The 14101-nt window shown below is 35.0% G+C and overlaps 1 protein-coding gene across 2 annotated transcripts in view; it reads right to left on the reverse strand.

Moving 5' to 3' along the window:
- LOC126925919 (patched domain-containing protein 3) overlaps positions 1-9460 on the reverse strand; it is a 40342-nt gene extending 30882 nt beyond the window's left edge. Inside the window, exon 1 of one of the 2 annotated variants that reach the window (XR_007714188.1) lies at positions 7624-7642. The gene's annotated coding sequence lies outside the window, so the exon portion shown is untranslated. Of the gene's footprint in view, positions 1-7623; positions 7643-9122 lie in introns of those variants that run through there. The other variant, XM_050741932.1, reaches the window with a different exon arrangement.
- Between the last annotated feature and the right edge of the window lie 4641 nt (positions 9461-14101).

Here is a 14101-nt window from a genome sequence, read left to right on the forward strand (position 1 = left end):
CTTGTAAAACTCGTACAAGCTACAGTATGTATTTTATACGGCATTTATTTTAGTCTTTTATACGGCACTCTAACAGACGTTTATAGCTGCGAGATATACAAAATCGGAATTAATTCGCAAAGCGTAAGATCGTTCGTTGTTTATCGTAACAGAACACCGGAGATTGTTCATTCGTCTGTCGTATCCTCTAATTTCTTTTCGTAATTAATTCAATGCTTAGTTGATCATAATTCATCGTTTTACACAATTAATAATAATTAATTGCCTCGACGATTTACAATGATATTGTCCCAGAATTTCCTATTCACTGACTGCCACATATTTTCTCCAATCTTCCTAATTTCTTTTCTCAATTAATCACTCCAGCATACACAGAGTATTTCGTTTAACTGGAAACGGTACAATACCTCGCGAGTAATATTAGAGAACAATTAAGTATAATTAAAGTATAATTAGTCATTATTAAGGATCAAAATTAGAAAAAGAAACGTTTTGTCGTTGAAAAACAGAGAAAATGAAAGCTGTTTCTTTCGACGTCATGCAGGACATCGTATTGTGCAAATTATTTTTTTTTTTTGCAGTAGTGGGGCAAGATTTCAAGGTCAACTTTATTCCTTTCAAAATGCAATCATATATTTTTAAATACATCAGTCCATCTCAATATTTCCTATAAAAAAGTATTATTATCTCGACTACTTACGTCGAGAAACTATTATTTTGCCAGATATCTCAACTTTAATTCGTCGTATGAAAGACGAGCAATTTATACGTTAGAACGAAACACCCGGTATAATAAATTTCAGAGACCCAAGTGTCTTTTCCAACGAGGATTATAGTCGCAACGAACAAGCACTCAGGAAAGTATCATCATCGTCGTATTTATGTCTCTATTCCCTATGAAATACCATGCAGACACGTGTTACATAATTCCGATATGAAGGAAGTGCCGCGTGTACGGTTTGAGTCGCGTGCTCGAGTCGCTATACGTATAGATCGTTATCACGCGGATAAACAAGGCGAAAATCGGCTTGGCCCCGAAGCGCAGCGAGTTTCCGTGTTTCCAGGTGCAAAATTGTATCGAAAGCACTGGAGCAGACTAAAATTCATCGACGTTTTCCTCGAAATCCCACTTTCTTGGTTGTTCACGGCTCTCGGAGCATGCGTTAGCCGGATATCCGGGTTGATCGCTATTACACAAGTGGCATAATCCGATTATGCAAACTGCACGCGCACGTGCAATGTTCATGGAATTTCCTTTGATCGATTTAGGTTTGTCGAATGTTAGGGCCAGTGGATGCCGTGTATCTTGACTCATTAATCAGTTAACTCTTTTTGACGAGTATACTCGTCACGAAGAAATGGAAATATTTTCTGTTATGACGAGTATACTCGTCACAAAGGAATGGAAATATTTTCTGTTATGACGAGTATACTCGTCACGAAGGAATGGCAATATTTTCTGTTATGACGAGTATACTCGTCACGAAGGAATGGCAATATTTTCTGTTATGACGAGTATACTCGTCACGAAGGAATGGCAATATTTTCTGTTATGACGAGTATACTCGTCACGAAGGAATAGCAATATTTTCTGTTATGACGAGTATATTCGTCGTGCGTAGAAAGGAGTTACAATTTGCTGTTTAAGTTGCGATTTTAGTGACAACTAAAGTATATTCGTAAATCTTAAGATGTTTTCAATATTTGCAGGCCAAGATGAAATAAAACGAACAAATAAAAAGATTTTAATTATTATGAAAAAAGTGTATATCGTGTGAACTATGCGACACATTTTAAGTACACGTTTTTCTAAGAGGTTAATTAGCCACAGCTAACTGGTTAATTAAGGAGCAAACTAAAGTTGCGTCGACGCATCTCATTTCTAACTTGCGTTGTAGACGATCTATCGGGTTGTAACATACACGAAAACTTCTCGTAGACAAGACACTGTACCAGCAACAAATATCGAATTTTCTAGAAGAAAGAAAAAGCTTCTCTGGCTTAGAATTGTCTTCGAAATCTGATTGCTTTTTATTATTATACGATTTCACCAGTTAGCTGTTGGGATCTCTTTATCTAACATGAGAAGTGTGCCAAAGAGCAATGAATATGACGAATATACTCGTCGAACGCATAGTATTCGTAGCTGTTTAATATAAAATTAAGTTGTACTTAAATGATTGTTTTATTTTGTAATCTTACTCGAACGTTTTCAGTGAAATAAGACTAATACCATAAATATCATTTATCCAGAGCGCGAAATTTGAAAGCGCAGAGAATTGCACAACGCCGAATTTCCTACCGAGGTACTAATTTTCCAAGAATATCCTCGGAAATACGAACTTGCATAAAAATCCGCAGTCTAATAATAACGTAATAACAAAGACTAATGAGAATTGTAAGAACAGGTGGAAGTTACAATCCGACATCGATTACTAAATTCTACCGAGTTCACGCTTCGCTTACGAAAAAGAACTTGAAGGATATCATTTAATCATTTAGACACTGTTTCAAAATTCAAGTTCTAGTTTGATGATTTTCTATTTAATTCCCGCGCAAGAAAACGTTAAAATCAGCCTGGATCGCGAAAGACGCGCGAGAACCATCGCGATCGTTACTCATCCGCCTCGATCCTTTGTTGTCAACTATGGTTTATGCAACGTTGAAACGATAAGCTTGTGTGTGCAGTGTGAACCAGAGGCCTGGATAGTCTTGTTTGATTAATCGCTGAAGCCGCTGGTCGTAACAGCCCAACAAGGTGGGCTGCATTCTATGAAAGAGCGGAAAGAGAGTATCGATTGTGCGAGTGTAATCGATTTCACGCTTCGTATCATACTCATACTCTGATTAATTCGCTTAGACAAGTTGTAACGAATAAAAAAAGCTAGTTGATCTTCCGCTACATCTTTTTGTGTCCGCCATTGCTATCTGCTTCCTTTCACTATGTTTTCTGTATTCTCACTCCGCTATTCTCTATGTTTGGGATAGACTCTCATAAACAAAAATTATATATATATATATATATATATATATATATATATATATATATATTTATGTCGGAGATGAAAGAACATCGAGGCCTTTGCTTTGGAATTTTGGGAAAATCCCCAATACTTTAGTCTAAACTTTTTATTATAGCTGTTCTTAAGGAATAAAACTTAGTGGTAATTGTTTATGATTTAATCGGAATATGTTTGCCCGAGATTTATGACAGTAGGCTTGGGCTCGAGGTGACATCTGGTCGCTGAACGTAGCCACGGTCACGGGATGGACGTTTTTACCTAACAGAGGTATACAGTAGTTGTACAGCTCTCGTTCAAAATAGAGTTGACTTGAAGAGTACAGAGTAAAGTACATGTGGGAGTTCCACTTGAACTGTGGACAAGTTTAGTTCCACTTAGACTGTGGGCTAGTTCAGTTCGACTTAGACTTTGGAAGAAAGCGCATTTGCTATCCCGTTGAACCTAAGATCATTAACAGATACCTCGAGTATCTGATCGTCACGGTTAATCGTCAAATTCTGTAATAATCATATTTGTACCATTAACTATCATCAATATTGTATAATAACAATGATCAATCCAAATGAAGATTCGTTAAACCCTAACCCCAATGATAACTCGACATATATGTAATATCAGGTTGTCCTAAAAGTCTTTCTTCTACAAACAACAAACGTCTTTTACAACAACGCATCTTTATACAAACATGAGATCTAATCTATCAAATATCGTGGTCTTTATGTTAATAGAACAGAATGGATCATTCGAGTTATAAAACGAAAGGAATCTTTGGAACAAGCTAATATGATGTTACATGAAAATAGTGATATAATAAGCAAAAGTACATTATGTTGGACACTGAAACCAAATAATTGGAAACATTATCAACGTTTTATCTCTATTGAGATACAACGTCCATTCCGGATCATATAGACCTTCTTTAAAAAGCGTAATCTCGTCTCTGGCAAAAATTAATTGCATCGCATTTACATTTTGAAAGAACGAAGACGGGTCAATCCGAAATTCGATTCGACTTTGTCAACTTTTAGTTTCACAACTATAAAGAGAGTAACGAGTTAATTGAAAATTCCAAATCAGCTTTTGCATTGATATTCTTAACTCTGCTGGTGCAGTATACAGCACGCGGTAATATAACACAGCAGTCACTAAAGTCAGCAACACGTGGCTGATGTGTAATCAGGTGTTACGTTTACTTATAGTTGTTACACAAGAACTGATCTTTATTCAAATTAACGAAACGAAGCTATAGAAAGAGTTTCTCTCTCTTCGAACGTACGTGCTCCTGTCGTTTTATTTCCCCCAGCATCACGAGCCGATTCCCTACGATCGATAAATTAAACTCTCCGATATCTCTTCCGGTTTGAAAGCACGCTCCATCGAGGGGAAATGGCGAGGAGGCTCGTTTTTCGTGACAATGGACAGACCCGTTCGCTTCCTTTTATCTTTTTTCCCCTTCTCTTCACTTTCCACAAATTTCATTCCTTTTAACGAAGGTTTAAATAGAATTAAGTCGCAAGAAAGTAAACCTTTCTATCGACTTTGCTCTTCGTTTCTTATTTCTTTTTTTTCCTTTTTTATAGGCAGATATAATTAATTAATAAACAACGGTGATCTAATATTTCTATATTAGATGTTGTTATATTGGTTAGTTTCTACTAACACCGCTCTCCTTCGCTGAAACTAATTTCTATTTGCCATTTCGAAATCAAAAAGGCTAAAGTTTTATCATTTTTGCCTGGCTCTATTTTTTCCTCGTTTAATTAAAAATAATTAGTCATCATCGCGATATAATTTTGCTTGAAAACACGTTTTTTCTGATTGACTAAAATTTTACATTTTTCCAGTATCTCAAGGTATCTCGAAAAATGGAAAAGCAGGGCGAAACAAAGGACAGAGAATAGACAAAATTTGATAAATCGAAATGTAACGTAGCATACGTGTACGTTCACGTATCTTAACATTTCGATGATAATTAAACGAAATGTCTATCGCTTAATTACATACATTAATTACTTCATATACACCTAAACAGAAGAGAATAACATATCGTAACTCTCAAGTTTCTCTGCTAAGTTGCAGAAGCTTGTACAGCCACGGTTCAAGTTCCACGTGACTTCCAATATCAATATTCGAACAATAGCTTCAGACTTTCTACCGATCTTGGTCATTCGCCAATGGTTTATACGATCGAATGAAATTTATGCGCCATTAACCAAGCACCTGTTTCCAGAGGCTTGTACAACGTCCCTAACCGACCGCGATATAGTCTTTATTATTACAACCATACAAGTGCTTTGCCGTGAAAGCGACTAGTGTTGTGAAAACCCTTCCAATTTCCCGATTGTTATGCTGTTTCGAAGAAAATATGATTGCAAGGAAATTACGATTCCAGATAACCGCTGCACTGATCAAATTCACCAATAAAATTCCGAACACTGATATCGAAACGTAAACTAGTAGGATCGATAACTACCATACTACACAGTATAGTAACACAGAATTTTTTCGAAAACGAAATCAATAGAAATTTTGCTAGCTTTTTTTTAGAGAACTCAGTTGGGATATTTGCTCGTTTACAATAGGCGTTTGAAATTTATGTTTCTCTTCTGCAGAAGCAATAAAAGAGTAAATTATTCTCCATTCAAGACCCCTAGAGTTAAACTACGTTTCAGAGAGGCGAGCACAGAATTATCGTGTCTATTCCGAATGGCGGTAAAAATGAAATTGTTCGTACTTCATTGCGCGCCATCAACGTTCACGACGCAATACACTTTCCTCCGGAGTAACTGTTTGCTATTTGATAACTGGAAATAAAACGACAATTCATGGAAGAACACTAATGAAACGATACTATTGAAAAACGGAAATTTACAAGACAGAGCAACTGGCAAAAGTATTTGTACAGTCGCCAAAGAAAATCCACATGCGCATATTGTATGTTTCGTACAAAATATTTTGTTATCTGATTGGCAGCGTAACGAAACGCGACTGCCAAGATTATATTGACAAAATTTGAATCTAATCTGGAAATGTATACGAAAGTTGTAAGGTATTTATTTATTTACTTGTGAGTTGAAAAATTACGTGTTAGCAAAAAATTTATATACTGAATAGTCACTTTAAGTATGAATAGTCACTTTAAACATATAATAGGTGTTGTCAATAATTATTAAAATATCGTGGACGAGATTGAATGTTTAAATACTTTTGCGATCTCTGCAACATATACACTCGAATTAAATATCTTGCAACTTTCGCATACATTTAAATTTTATTTTTAATTAATACATTTAATTTCAAAATTCTTAATCAGAATAGTCATTACAATGGGTTTCACTGTACCGTGCTAATGAAATTTCAAAATGTTTCGTATAAAACACGTGATATGTTCGTATCATTCAACAGATTTTTGCAAAGACTATTTTCTTTCATTATTTCAGACTTGCGCGCATAATTAATTTTCCAAAGGTCTCAGAACAGAGCTACTACAATTTCTACGTTTATAAATCTCTTAAAAATAATTTACGTATCGAGATATTATTTCAATGAGGCAGCAAACGTCTTTGACATTACCTAAATGCTAATTTTATGTTTCTGGAAAATTTCGTGACATTCTTTCTCCATTTACGTTCTTATTTATACTAAACTTCTTTCTTAATATAATTGATAATTACCGATAGCACAAGTCGCAATATTTAAACAGAAAATTTTAACTACTTTTTACGCATGACGAGTATACTGGTCATAATACTTAATATCTTTATAATAAGTATCTATATAATAATATCGACTCAATATCTTTGATTAAAAAATTTCGATTACGAATAACCGTTATAAATGACCAAAATTTAATTTCAGTTACCAATAATCGATATAAGTAAGCAGAATTTTTTGATTATCAGTAACCTTTATCGATAGACCGAACTTTATTTTGCTTACCGATAACCATTGTCGACGACGAAAATATTTATTAAATCGTTCTTAACATTACTGATAATTAACATTCAATATTAATACAATTGTATCAATATTGTATTATACTATCTTTTACTACATTCTCTGTTTCAGATATCTTCATATCGTTTCTTTGTTTAGCAAAATATTTATAATTAAGCTTTTCTGTGTTTTCAATGAATATCAATTAATTAATTAATGTTAATAACGATTCAACATTAGTCGAATACAACCAGAAAAATATTTGTCGCCGATACTGGTGATGGGTAACCAAAATAAAATTCGAGATATCGACAATGGTTATTGGTAACCAAGAAAAATTACGGTCACTTGTTACCTGGTAACCAAAATTAAGCTTCTGTCATCGACAACGATTGCTGGTGGTAAAAAAGAGATTTTAATCATTCAGACTGATTTCATTCGTAATCGAGACGATTAAAGATTAATATTTTCTAATCGTTTCATTCTTCGAGAAATTTTCTTCACATTCATTGAAAACTGTCTTGAATAGAGATTCATTTTTACTCGTAACGACGTTCTGCCAAGCAGATATTTAGAATATTCGCTATTTTGGATCTCTACCGCTCATCAGAATCAAACGGTGACAGGATCTAGAGTTGATTGTTAATAATCGGTGTAGACTTACGGATGGTGTCAGGAGCGAATCGAACAACGACACAGGTTTAAAAAACGATGTAAAAATAGAGTCCCCTCGACTCGATGATTCGCAAGTTCCCCTCTGTACCGAGGTCAACAGTTTGTTACGGGGACCGTCGCTCAAGGGGGTATAAACACCCGCGGTTGATTGACCCGTCGCCGCGATGCACAATCCAACATCCAGCTGCATACCTTCGCCGCGTAACAAGAACAATCGAGTACATTAAATCTAATGGCGACTTGATGATACTTGAGATGCGGCGAGCCGCCTGTCTTCTATAGAAAAACGCTGGTACGAGCGGCAAGGTGCGTTTGGAGGAAAATTCAATGAGAACTTTGCGACGTTCTGCCGGGCGTTTGGAGAACGATGGAAAATTCTGCGAAGCTCCGAGACGCGACAGAAAATTCTGGGAAGCTTCGGGATGCGATAGAGAATGCTGGGAAGCTTCAAGACGCGATAGAAAATTCTGCGAAGCTTCGAGACGCGATAGAAAATGCTGGGAAGCTTCGAGACGCGATAGAAAATTCTGGGAAGCTTCGAGACGCGATAGAAAATTCTGGGACATCGTGGAAATCTTTAATCAGAGGAAATTCTAAATTTTCAAATGAAATTTTTGGAAGGGTAGGAAAACTTTGGAAGGATCTTGCGGCGCTGTAGAAAATTTTTACGACTCTTGAATATTTGGGAAATACGCTATGCTTTGTTCGTATATTTGGGAAAACTTTGAATTTCTGCAAAAATTTATTTTGGGTTTTGGATTAAGTTCTTGAATATTTGTCGACATAGGATATGGGGGAAATTTAGTGCTTTAGAATAAGTTTTCGAATATTCGGGAAATGTAGAATGTGCATATATATACAAATAGTAATATATAATATAAATAATAATATATATAGTATAGAATATATGTTATATAATATATTATGATATATTACACATTGTATATAACATAATATACATAAATATAATATAAATATACATACATATATATTTGGAATAAAGAATATTGCCTAATATTTGAAATAGAGAATATTTGAGAAAGCTATGGACCGCTTTAGAAATTTGTCCGAAGCTTCGGAACATGTAAAATATCAGATTGTCCGAAAAGTTTCTTTCATTTTACGAACAGATAACAAATGCATAACATTTTATTTTATTGGATTATGTATAATCGTAAAAATAGAAATAGAACTAAATGGATCATACATAATTCAATAAAATAATATAAAACAAAAGATGCTGTGCATCTAGTATTTCCTTATAAAACGAAAGAAACTTCTGGGTCAATCTGATGTATAAAGTATCTAAAGTACAGCGTTTTCTATAATACTTGGCAAGTAAAACAACAATAAAAAAGCAAAAAAAAAAGGAAGAAACTCGCATAAAAAACCACGCTCTCTATATTAATTATATAACATTCCTCTTAAATATAAAATAACAATGCTATTCTGTGCTTCTTCGACATATCGTAACAAGATATTCCGAACCTTTCTGCACGTCGATCAGGACCTTCTTATCGAAAAGTTGTCCCCACGTGAGTCGTCGGTCGTTTAGAAAAATCGCCGCGTCGAATCCTCAGAATGGACCAGATAGATATACCGGAAGTGTGAGTGGTAGAACACGGTTTCCTCTCGTATGAACGTTTCACCTGCACGTTATCGGGCACCGGAGTGTCATCGTCGACGACGCGTATAATCGGGAACAAAACACACCAAACACACAACAGAAAGATGAAACCGCGGCCGCTGCTCTCGTTGCTTCGTCGCGAAACGCTCAATTCGAACTGATCGCCGCGCGCTTCGAAGCTCCTCGCACCAGCTGCCACTATGCCGCGATCGTCCACTTTCGTTCGGTCTCGAAACCGCTCGACGCGACTCGCCCCACTTTGCGCGTTTCCACCGCGATTCTTCGCTTTCCTTCGTTCCGAGTTTTTCCAATTACGCTTTTCGTCTCGCTAATCCAGCCGCGTAAAGCGAAAAGGGCGTATCCGTAACTTTCCCTTAAGCCGAGCCATAGCAGAAAAACACTTTGACTACCGAGTGTTTCTTAAATCTTTCAAGACGATCGAATTTCACCAGCTTGTTCTTTGTCAGGAGAAACAAGAAAGGGATGTTATATAAACTATATGTAAGTCCGCAGACACTTTACATAAGGTTACGTAAAAAACACGAAAACTAACCGTTTTTAGGTTAACTCCTTATGCTTCCATTTGCAAATACCTCGTTTCGTTTTTATGCTTGATATTTTTCCGGCAGATCGACTTCCGAATTTCTGCTTCAGATCGCTGAATACATCGAAAATGCTTTAGACTGGTTCTCATCTCGAGTCAATGTATGTACGATATACTGTCCCGTTTACTATTCCCTATAGATAAAAGTCCGACGGTGTGAGATCCGGCGATCTCGCGGGCCAAACATATTCCCTACACGGCCAATCTGTCTTCCATAACTACATTCGTCCTCTGTTGTAACTTTTTCATAAAGCGTCTGCAGTCCTATGTTTGTACAACGCTTCGGTGATTATGGATACCCCTACCCGTCTTATTGATTTCAATAATTTTTCGATATGTAGTAGAGACCAACATTTTCAACAACTTTTTTCTTACATATAACCGTCGGTCGACTATAGTTTCCTAGGTATTCGCAAAAAAACTATATACATATTTATATTATTATAATTATAATTATATATGTAAACTCCATAGTTCAAGTGTGATAGGGACTTTCTCGGTTTACGGACAGTACGACTTCTTTTGTTTCACGGACAGAGCGACTTTCTTTGTTTCACGGACAGCCATTTTGAGAGACACTTATTTCCCAAACGGACGGACAGAGAGCAACATTAGAGATAGACAAGATCACAGAGAAAAGAATAATTATTTAAAATATTGAAGATTGACGGAGAAAGATCGGTAGCTTAGAACGTTGAAAATCGATTCTCGATTTTCAGGTAAACATTGCACAGAACTTGTTATTTATTGTTTACTGTTATTAATTGGTTGTTGTTTATTTAATTATTACTGTTATTAATTGTTGTTTATTCCTGTATTTCATTTAAGTATTTTCACAATAAACTCGATTTTCAGACTTCAGAATCGATCACCTGATTACCTCGAGATAAACGATACTACATATATATTATAATTATATATATTATTATTATTATAAATATATATATATATATATATATATTATTATATATATATATTATATATTATATATATATATTATATATTATATATATTATATTATATATATATTATTATAAATATATATATATATATATATATATATATATATATATATATATATATATTTATAATAATATATATATAATATAATATATATAATATATAATATATATATATATAATATATATATATATATACAGAAGAAAAAATACGTACACATATGATGACCAGCGTAACGTAATGTACTTTTACCCTTATCTCATACGGCACTGACGGGTTTTAACATCGTCGTATAAGTTACCGTATACACTTGTTACATTTAAAACTTCCAGGAAAATATATTTTCTGGCCGCGTAAATTAAGATCACGCGTGAAAACTACCGCGTAAATTGTTATAATTTACGGCGTAAAAAAGGGACACATGTAAAAAAAGTGCCGCGTGAATTGAGGTACGGGTACATATATACCACTACAGCGAATTCTGCCTGTATCGTGCTTGTCCGTGACAGCGTAGGCATCAGTGTTGGTTGCGTGAGGCGACCGGATAAAATCACACCTAATCCAAACTTATGTAAGACCATAACAAAAGATAAGAATCAAGTTTGATTAGGTGTAACTTTATCCGAATATTAACCATAAGATAACCAATACTAACGCATACGTCGTCACGGACAAGCAAAATAACAAGCAAAATTCACTGTGTGGTAACGGCAGTATTCTGCGAATATTTCAAAAACAAACTACGAGCGGCAGTTGTACGTATGAGAAAAAGTTTTTCGTAATCACGTGCTCGACAACGTATTCAAAAATATCGGTGAGGTGGATGATATATAGATAATTAACATTTTTTGATTAGCAGAATGGCTCAGCGAATTCCATGATTTTTTTATATATGTTGTAGAAATTGACGTTTTGGACAACTCTTCTTTGCGCATATAATCACTAGTTGATCTTAGTTTTTTAGAAATATTTATGAAAATATTTTTGACACTTTTATTATGATTTATCCACGGACATGTTTATGTTACACGCTCTGGCTGCCATGAGTTTATATATCATCTCACGTTTCGATATTTGAACACAGGCAGATGAGAAAGAAGAATGCAATTTTGCCGAGCTCTTCGAGAGAATTCAGTAAACCAGCAACTTTCTTCCGTATCGTATCTACCTATAACGTTCAGGCCGCGATGAGTTCGAAAAAGGTGAGAGACGATTTTTAGTCAGGTTTATTACTATAGGAAATGTTGGCCGGATTGAACCCACTGTACAAACTCAAACCTAACTCAATACAGATCATCAAGCTAGCTAGCAATTAAGTAACTTTCGATCTGATTGCAATCGATTTATGCCAAGTTTGACTTGCAAATCTGATTTCCACCCAACTAAAAAGAATTTGATGGTCAGACTGTCTATTCCGGACATAGAATCTATTATATATGACTAAAAATCTTCTTTCTCTCTCGCGCACGCGTGCGCGTACTCTGCCAGTGTGTTTACAAACTGAAACGTGAGATTACAAACTCATCGTGGCCAGCGCATGTAACATAATCGTGCTTGCGATAAGTCGAACCAAAACATAAGCGTAAAAATGTCCAAATTGTTTTCGTGAATATCTCGGAAACTGAGACCGAGCGTGGATTATATGTATAGGAAAAAGTTGTAGCAAATATTAATTTCTACGACATATCCAACTATCGTCAATATCTGTAAGACCTCTTTGTAAATAATTATACATTATTTTCTTGCTTTTATTCATAAAATGAACTGGTTTGTTTGATCGTATTAAATTGAAACATTTTATATATATTACATAAGATTTTTTTAGATAAAAAATCAAATAAAACGGAAGATATAGGTAACAGTTTATATTTTAAGACGTATCAATGTGAAATTGATGCCTGGTTGTTATTAGGATTATAGATCGATGCGCGTTAAATGCAGTTTTGCATAATACAATTTTTATTGCTCGTAGCTGCTCGAAAATATCGTACATTTAATCAAAATGATATTTATATCATTCGACAGACCTTTTCAAAGACTATTTTTTTTCATTGTTCCAGACTTACACGAATGATTAATTTTAGAATTCGACAGGTCTTAGAACGAAGCTGTTATAATTTCTACGTTTACGAATCTCTTAAAAATAATTTACGTATCAAGGAATTACTTAAATGGAACAGGAAACGTCTTTAACCTTCCCTAAATGCTAATCTTACGTTTCCAGAAACCTTCGTGACGCTTTTTCTACATTTACGGTTCACGTAAGAAGATCGCACGAATATTCTAATTATGCGTCAATGTCACGACAACGAAGCGTCACATTCTCACTAAAAAATCTTGCTAACATCGAACGTACCGATTTCTCGAAAATTTCTTCCTCTTTGATATATTTGATAATCAACATAATTAACAAATTAATAAATATGAATTGAATGTGCGATATTCAAACTTCGGCAAAACTTCGGCGCGGCAAATTCAAACTTCGAAACAGCGACGTACACACCAACCTCGTGAAAACATAGAAAATAAAAAAGTAAAATCTATCGGCCAGCAGTGTACGATACTTTTGTTCGAAGAAGTCCTTCCTTCTCTGTTTAGAAATTTTCTTCATCCTCGCCCCTCTACGCTCTGTTCCTTTTATCGCGCGTTTGTTTGCAAGAGCCGACTGGCTTCGTAGAAACAAGGGAGGAAGTGACAGGGTAAAAAATGCTGGGAAGGCGTGTCTATTCATCAGGCTGATTGCGTGAATGCGTTAGAAAGGGACCAATTCACGAATCTCATAGCGGACGAACGAATATAACGCGCAGCATCCACGCTAGACGGAAGTAATGAACGTTGCTGCGCTTATCTAGTTTGATACTTCCTTCCCAGCTTACACGCATTTACACCAGAGCGTAGGCAGACTTTCTATGGATGTGATCACGATCTCTGTCACGATTCGGTTCAACCGATCATGTTCGAAACATTTCAAGACCACGCCACGGGGTGAAAAACGCAACAAAACTGCGATGGATTTTCATCCATCTATGGGAAATTTTAAATACGCAGCAAGACGCGTAGTATGCAGAATCGTACGAAATATTTATTATAATAAAGTAAAATATATATATAATATAAAACATTTATTAAGAAATTTATTTCATTCCCACGAATATTATAATACTTTAGATATATATATATATATATAGTATGCAGAATCGTATGAAATATTTATTACATATATATAATAAAAAATATGTATATATAATAAATATTTCTTACGATTCTCCATACTAC

Source organism: Bombus affinis, chromosome 16 (genome assembly GCF_024516045.1).
Source record: "Bombus affinis isolate iyBomAffi1 chromosome 16, iyBomAffi1.2, whole genome shotgun sequence".
NCBI lineage: Eukaryota > Metazoa > Arthropoda > Insecta > Hymenoptera > Apidae > Bombus > Bombus affinis.